The 17,519-nt window shown below is 44.6% G+C and overlaps 5 non-coding genes across 5 annotated transcripts; 1 reads left to right on the forward strand and 4 right to left on the reverse strand.

Moving 5' to 3' along the window:
- The first annotated feature begins 15,338 nt into the window (after positions 1–15,338).
- Positions 15,339–15,412, forward strand: trnan-guu (transfer RNA asparagine (anticodon GUU)). The gene has a single exon. It is a non-coding gene; the product is annotated as a tRNA-Asn (tRNA).
- Positions 15,413–15,576: 164 nt separating this feature from the next.
- trnat-ugu (transfer RNA threonine (anticodon UGU)) lies at positions 15,577–15,650 on the reverse strand. Its single transcript has one exon. It is a non-coding gene; the product is annotated as a tRNA-Thr (tRNA).
- A 429-nt stretch (positions 15,651–16,079) lies between these two features.
- On the reverse strand, positions 16,080–16,153 carry trnat-agu (transfer RNA threonine (anticodon AGU)). Its single transcript has one exon. It is a non-coding gene; the product is annotated as a tRNA-Thr (tRNA).
- A 54-nt stretch (positions 16,154–16,207) lies between these two features.
- Positions 16,208–16,290, reverse strand: trnal-cag (transfer RNA leucine (anticodon CAG)). The gene has a single exon. It is a non-coding gene; the product is annotated as a tRNA-Leu (tRNA).
- A 613-nt stretch (positions 16,291–16,903) lies between these two features.
- Positions 16,904–16,985, reverse strand: trnaa-agc (transfer RNA alanine (anticodon AGC)). Its single transcript has one exon. It is a non-coding gene; the product is annotated as a tRNA-Ala (tRNA).
- Between the last annotated feature and the right edge of the window lie 534 nt (positions 16,986–17,519).

Consider the following 17,519-nt stretch of genomic DNA (forward strand, 5'->3'; position numbering starts at 1 on the left):
TCAGATGCTTGCCTTGCCGTCCATCCATCCATCCATCTATCTATCTATCTATCTATCTATCTATCTATCTATCTATCTATGACTCTCGATATCTAACTCGCTTGCTATCGCTCCCCCAAAGGTCAGTAGCATAGAAGCATAACAGCAGATCACGGACCACTGTCAATCAGATGCTTGCCTTGCTGTCCATCCATCCATCTATCTATCTATCAATCTATGACTCTTGATATCTCACTCTCTTGCTTGCTATCGCTCCCCCAATGGTCAGTAGCATAGTAGCATAACAGCAGATCACGGACCACTGTCAATCAGATGCTTGCCTTGCCGTCCATCCATCCATCTATCTATCTATCTATCAATGACTATCGATATCTAACTCTCTTGCTTGCTATCGCTCCCCCAATGGTCAGTAGCATAGTAGCATAACAGCAGATCACGGACCACTGTCAATCAGATGCTTGCCTTGCCGTCCATCCATCTATCTATCTATCTATCTATGACTCTTGATATCTAACTGTCTTGCTTGCTATCGCTCCCCCAATGGTCAGTCGCATTGTAGCATAACAGCAGATCACGGACCACTGTCAATCAGATGCTTGCCTTGCCGTCCATCCATCCATCTATCTATCTATCTATCAATGACTCTCGATATCTAACTCTCTTGCTTGCTATCGCTCCCCCAATGGTCAGTAGCATAGTAGCATAACAGCAGATCACGGACCACTGTCAATCAGATGCTTGCCTTGCCGTCCATCCATCTATATATCTATCTATCTATCTATCTATGACTCTCGATATCTAACTCTCTTGCTTGCTATCGCTCCCCCAATGGTCAGTAGCATAGTAGCATAACAGCAGATCACGGACCACTGTCAATCAGATGCTTGCCTTGCAGTCCATCCATCCATCCATCTATCTATCTATCTATCTATGACTCTCAATATCTAACTCTATTGCTTGCTATCGCTCCCCCAATGGTCAGTAGCATAGTAGCGTAACAAAAGATCAGGGACCACTGTCAATCAGATGCTTGCCTTGTCGTCCATCCATCCATCCATCTATCTATCTATCTATGACTCTCGATATCTAACTCTCTTGCTAACTATCGCTCCCCCAATGGTCAGTAGCATAGTAGCATAACAAAAGATCAGGGACCACTGTCAATCAGATGCTTGCCTTGCCGTCCATCCATCTATATATCTATCTATCTATCTATCTATGACTCTCGATATCTAACTCTCTTGCTTGCTATCGCTCCCCCAATGGTCAGTAGCATAGTAGCATAACAAAAGATCTGGGACCACTGTCAATCAGATGCTTGCCTTGTCGTCCATCCATCCATCTATCTATCTATCTATCTATGACTCTCAATATCTAACTCTCTTGCTTGCTATCGCTCCCCCAATGTTCAGTAGCATAGTAGCATAACAGCAGATCACGGACCACTGTCAATCAGATGCTTGCCTTGCCATCCATCCATCCATCTATCTATCTATCTATCTATGACTCTCGATATCTAACTCTCTTGCTTGCTATCGCTCCCCCAATGGTCAGTAGCATAGTAGCATAACAGCAGATCACGGACCACTGTCAATCAGATGCTTGCCTTGCCGTCCATCCATCCATCTATCAATCTCTCTATCTATGACTCTCGATATCTAACTCTCTTGCTTGCTATCGCTACCCCAATGGTCAGTAGCATAGTAGCAAAACAGCAGATCATGGACCAAAGTCAATCAGATGCTTGCCTTGCCGTCCATCCATCCATCTATCAATCTCTCTATCTATGACTCTCGATATCTAACTCTCTTACTTGCTATCGCTCCCCCAATGGTCAGTAGCATAGTAGCATAACAGCAGATCACGGACCACTGTCATTCAGATGCTTGCCTTGCCGTCCATCCATCTATATATCTATCTATCTATCTATCTATGACTCTCGATATCTAACTCTCTTGCTTGCTATCGCTCCCCCAATGGTCAGTAGCATAGTAGCATAACAGCAGATCACGGACCACTGTCAATCAGATGCTTGCCTTGCAGTCCATCCATCCATCCATCTATCTATCTATCTATCTATGACTCTCAATATCTAACTCTCTTGCTTGCTATCGCTCCCCCAATGTTCAATAGCATAGTAGCATAACTGCAGATCACGGACCACTGTCAATCTGATGCTTGCCTTGCCATCCATCCATCCATCTATCTATCTATCTATCTATGACTCTCGATATCTAACTCTCTTGCTTCCTATCGCTCCCCCAATGGTCAGTAGCATAGTAGCATAACAAAAGATCAGGGACCACTGTCAATCAGATGCTTGCCTTGTCGTCCATCCATCCATCCATCTATCTATCTATCTATCTATGACTCTCAATATCTAACTCTCTTGCTTGCTATCACTCCCCCAATGGTCAGTAGCATAGTAGCATAACAAAAGATCAGGGACCACTGTCAATCAGATGCTTGCCTTGTCGTCCATCCATCCATCCATCTATCTATCTATCTATGACTCTCGATATCTAACTCTCTTGCTAACTATCGCTCCCCCAATGGTCAGTAGCATAGTAGCATAACAAAAGATCAGGGACCACTGTCAATCAGATGCTTGCCTTGCCGTCCATCCATCTATATATCTATCTATCTATCTATGTATGACTCTCGATATCTAACTCTCTTGCTTGCTATCGCTCCCCCAATGGTCAGTAGCATAGTAGCATAACAAAAGATCTGGGACCACTGTCAATCAGATGCTTGCCTTGTCGTCCATCCATCCATCTATCTATCTATCTATCTATGACTCTCAATATCTAACTCTCTTGCTTGCTATCGCTCCCCCAATGTTCAGTAGCATAGTAGCATAACAGCAGATCACGGACCACTGTCAATCAGATGCTTGCCTTGCCATCCATCCATCCATCTATCTATCTATCTATCTATGACTCTCGATATCTAACTCTCTTGCTTGCTATCGCTCCCCCAATGGTCAGTAGCATAGTAGCAAAACAGCAGATCATGGACCAAAGTCAATCAGATGCTTGCCTTGCCGTCCATCCATCCATCTATCAATCTCTCTATCTATGACTCTCGATATCTAACTCTCTTACTTGCTATCGCTCCCCCAATGGTCAGTAGCATAGTAGCATAACAGCAGATCACGGACCACTGTCATTCAGATGCTTGCCTTGCCGTCAATCCATCTATATATCTATCTATCTATCTATCTATGACTCTCGATATCTAACTCTCTTGCTTGCTATCGCTCCCCCAATGGTCAGTAGCATAGTAGCATAACAGCAGATCACGGACCACTGTCAATCAGATGCTTGCCTTGCAGTCCATCCATCCATCCATCTATCTATCTATCTATCTATGACTCTCAATATCTAACTCTCTTGCTTGCTATCGCTCCCCCAATGTTCAATAGCATAGTAGCATAACTGCAGATCACGGACCACTGTCAATCAGATGCTTGCCTTGCCATCCATCCATCCATCTATCTATCTATCTATCTATGACTCTCGATATCTAACTCTCTTGCTTCCTATCGCTCCCCCAATGGTCAGTAGCATAGTAGCATAACAAAAGATCAGGGACCACTGTCAATCAGATGCTTGCCTTGTCGTCCATCCATCCATCCATCCATCTATCTATCTATCTATCTATCCATCCATCCATCTATCTATCTATCTATCTATGACTCTCGATATCTAACTCTCTTGCTTGCTATCGCTCCCCCAATGGTCAGTAGCATAGTAGCAAAACAGCAGATCATGGACCAAAGTCAATCAGATGCTTGCCTTGCCGTCCATCCATCCATCTATCAATCTCTCTATCTATGACTCTCGATATCTAACTCTCTTACTTGCTATCGCTCCCCCAATGGTCAGTAGCATAGTAGCATAACAGCAGATCACGGACCACTGTCATTCAGATGCTTGCCTTGCCGTCCATCCATCTATATATCTATCTATCTATCTATCTATGACTCTCGATATCTAACTCTCTTGCTTGCTATCGCTCCCCCAATGGTCAGTAGCATAGTAGCATAACAGCAGATCACGGACCACTGTCAATCAGATGCTTGCCTTGCAGTCCATCCATCCATCCATCTATCTATCTATCTATCTATGACTCTCAATATCTAACTCTGTTGCTTGCTATCGCTCCCCCAATGGTCAGTAGCATAGTAGCATAACAGCAGATCACGGACCACTGTCAATCAGATGCTTGCCTTGCAGTCCATCCATCCATCCATCTATCTATCTATCTATCTATGACTCTCAATATCTAACTCTCTTGCTTGCTATCACTCCCCCAATGGTCAGTAGCATAGTAGCATAACAAAAGATCAGGGACCACTGTCAATCAGATGCTTGCCTTGTCGTCCATCCATCCATCTATCTATCTATCTATCTATGACTCTCGATATCTAACTCTCTTGCTTCCTATCGCTCCCCCAATGGTCAGTAGCATAGTAGCATAACAAAAGATCAGGGACCACTGTCAATCAGATGCTTGCCTTGCCGTCCATCCATCTATATATCTATCTATCTATCTATCTATGACTCTCGATATCTAACTCTCTTGCTTGCTATCGCTCCCCCAATGGTCAGTAGCATAGTAGCATAACAAAAGATCTGGGAACACTGTCAATCAGATGCTTGCCTTGTCGTCCATCCATCCATCTATCTATCTATCTATCTATCTATGACTCTCAATATCTAACTCTCTTGCTTGCTATCGCTCCCCCAATGTTCAGTAGCATAGTAGCATAACAGCAGATCACGGACCACTGTCAATCAGATGCTTGCCTTGCCATCCATCCATCCATCTATCTATCTATCTATCTATGACTCTCGATATTTAACTCTCTTGCTTGCTATCGCTCCCCCAATGGTCAGTAGCATAGTAGCATAACAGCAGATCACGGACCACTGTCAATCAGATGCTTGCCTTGCAGTCCATCCATCCATCCATCTATCTATCTATCTATCTATGACTCTCAATATCTAACTCTCTTGCTTGCTATCACTCCCCCAATGGTCAGTAGCATAGTAGCATAACAAAAGATCAGGGACCACTGTCAATCAGATGCTTGCCTTGTCGTCCATCCATCCATCTATCTATCTATCTATCTATGACTCTCGATATCTAACTCTCTTGCTTCCTATCGCTCCCCCAATGGTCAGTAGCATAGTAGCATAACAAAAGATCAGGGACCACTGTCAATCAGATGCTTGCCTTGCCGTCCATCCATCTATATATCTATCTATCTATCTATCTATGACTCTCGATATCTAACTCTCTTGCTTGCTATCGCTCCCCCAATGGTCAGTAGCATAGTAGCATAACAGCTGATCACGGACCACTGTAAATCAGATTCTTGCCTTGCCGTCCATCCATCCATCCATCTATCTATCTATCTATCTATGACTCTCGATATCTAACTCTCTTGCTTGCTATCGCTCCCCCAATGGTCAGTAGCATAGTAGCATAACAAAAGATCTGGGAACACTGTCAATCAGATGCTTGCCTTGTCGTCCATCCATCCATCTATCTATCTATCTATCTATCTATGACTCTCAATATCTAACTCTCTTGCTTGCTATCGCTCCCCCAATGTTCAGTAGCATAGTAGCATAACAGCAGATCACGGACCACTGTCAATCAGATGCTTGCCTTGCCATCCATCCATCCATCTATCTATCTATCTATCTATGACTCTCGATATTTAACTCTCTTGCTTGCTATCGCTCCCCCAATGGTCAGTAGCATAGTAGCAAAACAGCAGATCATGGACCAAAGTCAATCAGATGCTTGCCTTGCCGTCCATCCATCCATCTATCAATCTCTCTATCTATGACTCTCGATATCTAACTCTCTTACTTGCTATCGCTCCCCCAATGGTCAGTAGCATAGTAGCATAACAGCAGATCACGGACCACTGTCATTCAGATGCTTGCCTTGCCGTCCATCCATCTATATATCTATCTATCTATCTATCTATGACTCTCGATATCTAACTCTCTTGCTTGCTATCGCTCCCCCAATGGTCAGTAGCATAGTAGCATAACAGCAGATCACGGACCACTGTCAATCAGATGCTTGCCTTGCAGTCCATCCATCCATCCATCTATCTATCTATCTATCTATGACTCTCAATATCTAACTCTGTTGCTTGCTATCGCTCCCCCAATGGTCAGTAGCATAGTAGCATAACAGCAGATCACGGACCACTGTCAATCAGATGCTTGCCTTGCAGTCCATCCATCCATCCATCTATCTATCTATCTATCTATGACTCTCAATATCTAACTCTCTTGCTTGCTATCACTCCCCCAATGGTCAGTAGCATAGTAGCATAACAAAAGATCAGGGACCACTGTCAATCAGATGCTTGCCTTGTCGTCCATCCATCCATCTATCTATCTATCTATCTATGACTCTCGATATCTAACTCTCTTGCTTCCTATCGCTCCCCCAATGGTCAGTAGCATAGTAGCATAACAAAAGATCAGGGACCACTGTCAATCAGATGCTTGCCTTGCCGTCCATCCATCTATATATCTATCTATCTATCTATCTATGACTCTCGATATCTAACTCTCTTGCTTGCTATCGCTCCCCCAATGGTCAGTAGCATAGTAGCATAACAAAAGATCTGGGAACACTGTCAATCAGATGCTTGCCTTGTCGTCCATCCATCCATCTATCTATCTATCTATCTATCTATGACTCTCAATATCTAACTCTCTTGCTTGCTATCGCTCCCCCAATGTTCAGTAGCATAGTAGCATAACAGCAGATCACGGACCACTGTCAATCAGATGCTTGCCTTGCCATCCATCCATCCATCTATCTATCTATCTATCTATGACTCTCGATATTTAACTCTCTTGCTTGCTATCGCTCCCCCAATGGTCAGTAGCATAGTAGCATAACAGCAGATCACGGACCACTGTCAATCAGATGCTTGCCTTGCAGTCCATCCATCCATCCATCTATCTATCTATCTATCTATGACTCTCAATATCTAACTCTCTTGCTTGCTATCACTCCCCCAATGGTCAGTAGCATAGTAGCATAACAAAAGATCAGGGACCACTGTCAATCAGATGCTTGCCTTGTCGTCCATCCATCCATCTATCTATCTATCTATCTATGACTCTCGATATCTAACTCTCTTGCTTCCTATCGCTCCCCCAATGGTCAGTAGCATAGTAGCATAACAAAAGATCAGGGACCACTGTCAATCAGATGCTTGCCTTGCCGTCCATCCATCTATATATCTATCTATCTATCTATCTATGACTCTCGATATCTAACTCTCTTGCTTGCTATCGCTCCCCCAATGGTCAGTAGCATAGTAGCATAACAGCTGATCACGGACCACTGTAAATCAGATTCTTGCCTTGCCGTCCATCCATCCATCCATCTATCTATCTATCTATCTATGACTCTCGATATCTAACTCTCTTGCTTGCTATCGCTCCCCCAATGGTCAGTAGCATAGTAGCATAACAAAAGATCTGGGAACACTGTCAATCAGATGCTTGCCTTGTCGTCCATCCATCCATCTATCTATCTATCTATCTATCTATGACTCTCAATATCTAACTCTCTTGCTTGCTATCGCTCCCCCAATGTTCAGTAGCATAGTAGCATAACAGCAGATCACGGACCACTGTCAATCAGATGCTTGCCTTGCCATCCATCCATCCATCTATCTATCTATCTATCTATGACTCTCGATATTTAACTCTCTTGCTTGCTATCGCTCCCCCAATGGTCAGTAGCATAGTAGCAAAACAGCAGATCATGGACCAAAGTCAATCAGATGCTTGCCTTGCCGTCCATCCATCCATCTATCAATCTCTCTATCTATGACTCTCGATATCTAACTCTCTTACTTGCTATCGCTCCCCCAATGGTCAGTAGCATAGTAGCATAACAGCAGATCACGGACCACTGTCATTCAGATGCTTGCCTTGCCGTCCATCCATCTATATATCTATCTATCTATCTATCTATGACTCTCGATATCTAACTCTCTTGCTTGCTATCGCTCCCCCAATGGTCAGTAGCATAGTAGCATAACAGCAGATCACGGACCACTGTCAATCAGATGCTTGCCTTGCAGTCCATCCATCCATCCATCTATCTATCTATCTATCTATGACTCTCAATATCTAACTCTCTTGCTTGCTATCGCTCCCCCAATGTTCAATAGCATAGTAGCATAACTGCAGATCACGGACCACTGTCAATCAGATGCTTGCCTTGCCATCCATCCATCCATCTATCTATCTATCTATCTATGACTCTCGATATCTAACTCTCTTGCTTCCTATCGCTCCCCCAATGGTCAGTAGCATAGTAGCATAACAAAAGATCAGGGACCACTGTCAAACAGATGCTTGCCTTGTCGTCCATCCATCCATCTATCTATCTATCTATATAGCTATCTATCTAGCTATATAGCTAGCTATCGATCTATGACTCTCAATATCTAACTCTCTTGCTTGCTATCGTTCCCCCAATGGTCAGTAGCATAGTAGCATAACATCAGATCACGGACCAATGTCAATCAGATGCTTGCCTTGCCGTCCATCCATCCATCCATCTATCTATCTATCTATCTATCTATCTATCTATCTATGACTCTCGATATCTAACTCGCTTGCTATCGCTCCCCCAAAGGTCAGTAGCATAGAAGCATAACAGCAGATCACGGACCACTGTCAATCAGATGCTTGCCTTGCCGTCCATCCATCCATCTATCTATCTATCTATCTATGACTCTTGATATCTCACTCTCTTGCTTGCTATCGCTCCCCCAATGGTCAGTAGCATAGTAGCATAACAGCAGATCACGGACCACTGTCAATCAGATGCTTGCCTTGCCGTCCATCCATCCATCTATCTATCTATCTATCAATGACTATCTATATCTAACTCTCTTGCTTGCTATCGCTCCCTCAATGGTCAGTAGCATAGTAGCATAACAGCAGATCACGGACCACTGTCAATCAGATGCTTGCCTTGCCGTCCATCCATCTATCTATCTATATATCTATGACTCTTGATATCTAACTGTCTTGCTTGCTATCGCTCCCCCAATGGTCAGTCGCATTGTAGCATAACAGCAGATCACGGACCACTGTCAATCAGATGCTTGCCTTGCCGTCCATCCATCCATCTATCTATCTATCTATCTATGACTCTCGATATCTAACTCTCTTGCTTTCTATCGCTCCCCCAATGGTCAGTAGCATAGTAGCATAACAGCAGATCACGGACCACTGTCAATCAGATGCTTGCCTTGCCGTCCATCCATCTATATATCTATCTATCTATCTATCTATGACTCTCGATATCTAACTCTCTTGCTTGCTATCGCTCCCCCAATGGTCAGTAGTATAGTAGCATAACAGCAGATCACGGACCACTGTCAATCAGATGCTTGCCTTGCAGTCCATCCATCCATCCATCTATCTATCTATCTATCTATGACTCTCAATATCTAACTCTCTTGCTTGCTATCGCTCCCCCAATGTTCAATAGCATAGTAGCATAACTGCAGATCACGGACCACTGTCAATCAGATGCTTGCCTTGCCATCCATCCATCCATCTATCTATCTATCTATCTATGACTCTCGATATCTAACTCTCTTGCTTGCTATCGCTCCCCCAATGGTCAGTAGCATAGTAGCAAAACAGCAGATCATGGACCAAAGTCAATCAGATGCTTGCCTTGCCGTCCATCCATCCATCTATCAATCTATCTATCTATGACTCTCGATATCTAACTCTCTTACTTGCTATCGCTCCCCCAATGGTCAGTAGCATAGTAGCATAACAGCAGATCACGGACCACTGTCATTCAGATGCTTGCCTTGCCGTCCATCCATCTATATATCTATCTATCTATCTATCTATGACTCTCGATATCTAACTCTCTTGCTTGCTATCGCTCCCCCAATGGTCAGTAGCATAGTAGCATAACAGCAGATCACGGACCACTGTCAATCAGATGCTTGCCTTGCAGTCCATCCATCCATCCATCTATCTATCTATCTATCTATGACTCTCAATATCTAACTCTCTTGCTTGCTATCGCTCCCCCAATGTTCAATAGCATAGTAGCATAACTGCAGATCACGGACCACTGTCAATCAGATGCTTGCCTTGCCATCCATCCATCCATCTATCTATCTATCTATCTATGACTCTCGATATCTAACTCTCTTGCTTCCTATCGCTCCCCCAATGGTCAGTAGCATAGTAGCATAACAAAAGATCAGGGACCACTGTCAAACAGATGCTTGCCTTGTCGTCCATCCATCCATCTATCTATCTATCTATATAGCTATCTATCTAGCTATATAGCTAGCTATCGATCTATGACTCTCAATATCTAACTCTCTTGCTTGCTATCGTTCCCCCAATGGTCAGTAGCATAGTAGCATAACATCAGATCACGGACCAATGTCAATCAGATGCTTGCCTTGCCGTCCATCCATCCATCCATCTATCTATCTATCTATCTATCTATCTATCTATCTATGACTCTCGATATCTAACTCGCTTGCTATCGCTCCCCCAAAGGTCAGTAGCATAGAAGCATAACAGCAGATCACGGACCACTGTCAATCAGATGCTTGCCTTGCCGTCCATCCATCCATCTATCTATCTATCTATCTATGACTCTTGATATCTCACTCTCTTGCTTGCTATCGCTCCCCCAATGGTCAGTAGCATAGTAGCATAACAGCAGATCACGGACCACTGTCAATCAGATGCTTGCCTTGCCGTCCATCCATCCATCTATCTATCTATCTATCAATGACTATCTATATCTAACTCTCTTGCTTGCTATCGCTCCCTCAATGGTCAGTAGCATAGTAGCATAACAGCAGATCACGGACCACTGTCAATCAGATGCTTGCCTTGCCGTCCATCCATCTATCTATCTATATATCTATGACTCTTGATATCTAACTGTCTTGCTTGCTATCGCTCCCCCAATGGTCAGTCGCATTGTAGCATAACAGCAGATCACGGACCACTGTCAATCAGATGCTTGCCTTGCCGTCCATCCATCCATCTATCTATCTATCTATCTATGACTCTCGATATCTAACTCTCTTGCTTTCTATCGCTCCCCCAATGGTCAGTAGCATAGTAGCATAACAGCAGATCACGGACCACTGTCAATCAGATGCTTGCCTTGCCGTCCATCCATCTATATATCTATCTATCTATCTATCTATGACTCTCGATATCTAACTCTCTTGCTTGCTATCGCTCCCCCAATGGTCAGTAGTATAGTAGCATAACAGCAGATCACGGACCACTGTCAATCAGATGCTTGCCTTGCAGTCCATCCATCCATCCATCTATCTATCTATCTATCTATGACTCTCAATATCTAACTCTCTTGCTTGCTATCGCTCCCCCAATGTTCAATAGCATAGTAGCATAACTGCAGATCACGGACCACTGTCAATCAGATGCTTGCCTTGCCATCCATCCATCCATCTATCTATCTATCTATCTATGACTCTCGATATCTAACTCTCTTGCTTGCTATCGCTCCCCCAATGGTCAGTAGCATAGTAGCAAAACAGCAGATCATGGACCAAAGTCAATCAGATGCTTGCCTTGCCGTCCATCCATCCATCTATCAATCTATCTATCTATGACTCTCGATATCTAACTCTCTTACTTGCTATCGCTCCCCCAATGGTCAGTAGCATAGTAGCATAACAGCAGATCACGGACCACTGTCATTCAGATGCTTGCCTTGCCGTCCATCCATCTATATATCTATCTATCTATCTATCTATGACTCTCGATATCTAACTCTCTTGCTTGCTATCGCTCCCCCAATGGTCAGTAGCATAGTAGCATAACAGCAGATCACGGACCACTGTCAATCAGATGCTTGCCTTGCAGTCCATCCATCCATCCATCTATCTATCTATCTATCTATGACTCTCAATATCTAACTCTCTTGCTTGCTATCGCTCCCCCAATGTTCAATAGCATAGTAGCATAACTGCAGATCACGGACCACTGTCAATCAGATGCTTGCCTTGCCATCCATCCATCCATCTATCTATCTATCTATCTATGACTCTCGATATCTAACTCTCTTGCTTCCTATCGCTCCCCCAATGGTCAGTAGTATTTTAGCATAACAAAAGATCAGGGACCACTGTCAATCAGATGCTTGCCTTGTCGTCCATCCATCCATCTATCTATCTATCTATATAGCTATCTATCTAGCTATATAGCTAGCTATCGATCTATGACTCTCAATATCTAACTCTCTTGCTTGCTATCGCTCCCCCAATGGTCAGTAGCATAGTAGCATAACATCAGATCACGGACCAATGTCAATAAGATGCTTGCCTTGCCGCCCATCCATCCATCCATCTATCTATCTATCTATCTATCTATCTATCTATCTATGTCTCTCGATATCTAACTCGCTTGCTATCGCTCCCCCAAAGGTCAGTAGCATAGAAGCATAACAGCAGATCACGGACCACTGTCAATCAGATGCTTGCCTTGCCATCCATCCATCCATCTATCTATCTATCTATCTATGACTCTTGATATCTCACTCTCTTGCTTGCTATCGTTCCCCAATGGTCAGTAGCATAGTAGCATAACAGCAGATCATGGACCACTGTCAATCAGATGCTTGCCTTGCCGTCCATCCATCCATCTATCTATCTATCTATCAATGACTATCGATATCTAACTCTCTTGCTTGCTATCGCTCCCCCAATGGTCAGTAGCATAGTAGCATAACAGCAGATCACGGACCACTGTCAATCAGATGCTTGCCTTGCCGTCCATCCATCTATCTATCTATCTATCTATGACTCTTGATATCTAACTCTCTTGCTTGCTATCGCTCCCCCAATGGTCAGTCGCATTGTAGCATAACAGCAGATCACGGACCACTGTCAATCAGATGCTTGCCTTGCCGTCCATCCATCCATCTATCTATCTATCTATCTATGACTCTCGATATCTAACTCTCTTGCTTGCTATCGCTCCCCCAATGGTCAGTAGCATTGTAGCATAACAGCAGATCACGGACCACTGTCAATCACATGCTTGCCTTGCCGTCCATCCATGCATCCATCTATCTATCTATCTATCAATGACTCTTGATATCTAACTCTCTTGCTTGCTATCGCTCCCCCAATGGTCAGTAGCATAGTAGCATAACAGCAGATCACGGACCACTGTCAATCAGATGCTTGCCTTGCCGTCCATCCATCCATCTATCTATCTATCTATCTATCTATGACTCTCGATATCTAACTCTCTTGCTTGCTATCGCTCCCCCAATGCCAGTAGCATAGTAGCATAACAGCAGATCACGGACCACTGTTAATCAGATGCTTGCCTTGCCGTCCATCCATCCATCCATCTATCTATCTATCTATCAATGACTCTCGATATCTAACTCTCTTGCTTGCTATCACTCCCCCAATGGTCAGTAGCATAGTAGCATAACAGCAGATCACGGACCACTGTCAATCAGATGCTTGCCTTGCCGTCCATCCATCCATCCATCTATCTATCTGTTTATCAATGACTCTCGATATCTAACTCTCTTGCTTGCTATCGCTCCCCCAATGGTCAGTAGCATAGTAGCATAACAGCAGATCACGGACCACTGTCAATCAGATGCTTGCCTTGCCGTCCATTCATCCATCTATCTATCTATCTATCTATGACTCTCGATATCTAACTCTCTTGCTTGCTATCGCTCCCCCAATGCCAGTAGCATAGTAGCATAACTGCAGATCACGGACCACTGTCAATCAGATGCTTGCCTTGCCGTCCATCCATCCATCCATCTATCTATCTATCTATTTCTCTCGATATCTAACTCTCTTGCTTGCTATCGCTCCCCCAATGGTCAGTAGCATAGTAGCATAACAGCAGATCACGGACCACTGTCAATCAGATGCTTGCCTTGCCGTCCATCCATCCATCCATCTATCTATCTATCTATCTATGACTCTCGATATCTAACTCTCTTGCTTGCTATCGCTCCCCCAATGGTCAGTAGCATAGTAGCATAACAGCAGATCACGGACCACTGTCAATCAGATGCTTGCCTTGCCATCCATCCATCCATCTATCTATATATCTATCTATGACTCTCGATATCTAACTCTCTTGCTTGCTATCGCTCCCCCAATGGTCAGTAGCATAGTAGCAAAACAGCAGATCATGGACCAAAGTCAATCAGATGCTTGCCTTGCCGTCCATCCATCCATCTATCAATCTATCTATCTATGACTCTCGATATCTAACTCTCTTACTTGCTATCGCTCCCCCAATGGTCAGTAGCATAGTAGCATAACAGCAGATCACGGACCACTGTCATTCAGATGCTTGCCTTGCCGTCCATCCATCTATATATCTATCTATCTATCTATCTATGACTCTCGATATCTAACTCTCTTGCTTGCTATCGCTCCCCCAATGGTCAGTAGCATAGTAGCATAACAGCAGATCACGGACCACTGTCAATCAGATGCTTGCCTTGCCATCCATCCATCCATCTATCTATCTATCTATCTATGACTCTCGATATCTAACTCTCTTGCTTCCTATCGCTCCCCCAATGGTCAGGAGCATAGTAGCATAACAAAAGATCAGGGACCACTGTCAATCAGATGCTTGCCTTGTCGTCCATCCATCCATCTATCTATCTATCTATCTATGACTCTCAATATCTAACTCTCTTACTTGCTATCGCTCCCCCAATGTTCAGTAGCATAGTAGCATAACAGCAGATCACGGACCACTGTCATTCAGATGCTTGCCTTGCCGTCTATCTATCTATCTATCTATCTATGACTCTCGATATCTAACTCTCTTGCTTGCTATCGCTCCCCCAATGTTCAGTAGCATAGTAGCATAACAGCAGATCATGGACCAAAGTCAATCAGATGCTTGCCTTGCCGTCCATCCATCTATATATCTATCTATGACTCTTGATATCTAAATCTCTTGCTTGCTATCGCTCCCCCAATGGTCAGTAGCATAGTAGCATAACAGCAGATCACGGACCACTGTCAATCAGATGCTTGCCTTGCAGTCCATCCATCCATCCATCCATCCATCTATCTATCTATCTATCTATGATTCTCGATATCTAACTCTCTTGCTTGCTATCGCTCCCCCAATGGTCACGTATGTTGCATTCAACGACAAAGAAAATCGTGTGCTGGAAATGATTTCTGGCAACTGTGAAGGAACTGCATGACTGCAGCAACCACAACACCTCTGTCTGTCTCTGTGGCGCAATCGGTCAGTGCGTTTGGCTGTTAACTGAAAGGATGGTGGTTCGAATCCACCCAGGGACGGCCCATTTTTCCCCCCGCCCCTTGTTATTGTTTCTACTTCTGGCGGTCAGCTTGCCAGACTGCGGCTACAGTAACCTTAAGCTGCTTGCTGCGGGCGGCCATCTTGCAAAAATGTATTGAGCGTTTAGAAACTTCCTTTCCATTGCCTAGGCCAACATAAACCATGGCACTGCTGGGAGTCAAACCCAGGGTTTCCTGTTTACAAGACAGGCGCTTTGACCAACTAAGCCACGGTGCCAGGACTCTCCCATTCCCCAGTGCCTACACTCAGGCGTAAGGCACAAAACAAAACAAAACAAAACAAAACAAAACAAAACAAAACAAAACAAAACAAAACAAAACAAAACAAAACAAAACAAAACAAAACAAAACAAAACAAAATCTGGATGCAGGCTGCAACAAAGGAAGCACACAGAGGTGAAAACGTAAGGTTGACGGGAGCAACAAGCTCCCTGTTGCGACTGTCCAGGGGCGGCAATGGGAATTGGACGTTGGCCGTAGCGCGTGTCCTTTGGGTTCTGGTTCTTCTTTACAAACCGGCGTCTGTCCAGTTGGCTTTCCGGTTCATTACGTCCTCTGATGGCTTTACGATAAGCCTATCTTGCTAAAACTGATGGTCGACAAAGCGGAAGCACAAGCTTCGCAAGGAGCACACAAAGACCGCCTAAGGCACCGCTGGGATTTGAACCCAGGACCTCCTGTTTACTAGACAGGCGCTTTAACCAACTGAGCCACGGCGCCAAATCTGCATATCCTTGACCCGTTTCAAACAGGGCAAAAAGGAGCACTCGCTGTTGTCAGAAGTGGGATTCGAACCCACGCCTCCAGGGGAGACTGCGACCTGAACGCAGCGCCTTAGACCGCTCGGCCATCCTGACTGCCTGGCGGGGCCCTAGCGCAGCAGGTCGCAGTCCAGGACTGCTTTCCGGAGCCTGAGCTGACCGAAGGACACTAACAAGGTGGAATAAAGCAGGCAGGGGAGGCAGCGATGCTGCCCTCGCCTTGCCCTGAGACATTCAGAATCGGAAAGGGGCGTGGCGAAAGATGTGGGGGCGGAGAAGGTGGGATGCGGCAAGCCCGGCTCCTCGTTAGTATAGTGGTGAGTATCCCCGCCTGTCACGCGGAGACTGGGGTTCGATTCCCCGACGGGGAGGTTCCTTGTGTGGTTTTGCTGCCCCCGCCTAGGGTGGGAAGGCTGCACAAAGGACTTGGGAACAGAATGAAAGAAAGAGGTGTGTGAACTGATGTCACCCCAGCAAGAGCAAGGAATTATACCAGGGTTCCGACGCGCCTCTGCGTGTTCGTATGGACATCTTTCTGTCCTTATATACAGATCTCTATATGTTGATCTATATTTTTTTAAGTCACAGACAGACAGACAGACAGACAGATAGATAGATAGAGAGAGATTGCAAAAGGGTCTGTGACAGAAGCACAGCTCAAGAAGGGGGGCCTGCAAGGCAGAGAGGGGTCGGCGCTGCTCTTCAGCATCATAGCCGGCAGGATTCGAACCTGCGCAGGGAGACCCCAAAGGATTGCTAGTCCATCACCTTAACAACTCGGCCACGACTACCACGCGTCAGGCACCCCGGTGGCGCGGTTGGTCTTTGAGACCCTTTTTTTGTTGTATGTTGTTAATTGCATGATGTCAATACCAGAGGAAGTGTGTGAATACAAAACATGTGCAAAGGCAACTTGTATTCATTTAAACAGACAATGACATTTCTCTGGGATTGTGTTATTTCTGCACATGACCTTCAGACCTGCAGGAGAAGCTATTGTGTATTTGCACCGCTGTTGGATTTAGTTTGCATAGTGAGGCTTTTAACACACAGCCTCCAACAGCGATGACACATCAGGTGTTTGTTTGGCTAGAAAGCAGCCATCCAGAAATTAAAGTATTTCAGCAATTTCCTGACATGCTAAGGAACATTTCCCCTTTTCACATCTTCTTCTAGCATTTCAATAGATTGTGATGCATTTCATTTGCAAGTGATTTTCAGCAACACTGCACAGTGTGCTCTCCACCCAAGTCTGTCTCCCCATTTCCCAGAAACATGCATTACCCACCAGAGACCTCCAGCATTACGTTAATGGCAAGGATGGT

Source organism: Amia ocellicauda, chromosome 2 (genome assembly GCF_036373705.1).
Source record: "Amia ocellicauda isolate fAmiCal2 chromosome 2, fAmiCal2.hap1, whole genome shotgun sequence".
Taxonomy (NCBI): domain Eukaryota; kingdom Metazoa; phylum Chordata; class Actinopteri; order Amiiformes; family Amiidae; genus Amia; species Amia ocellicauda.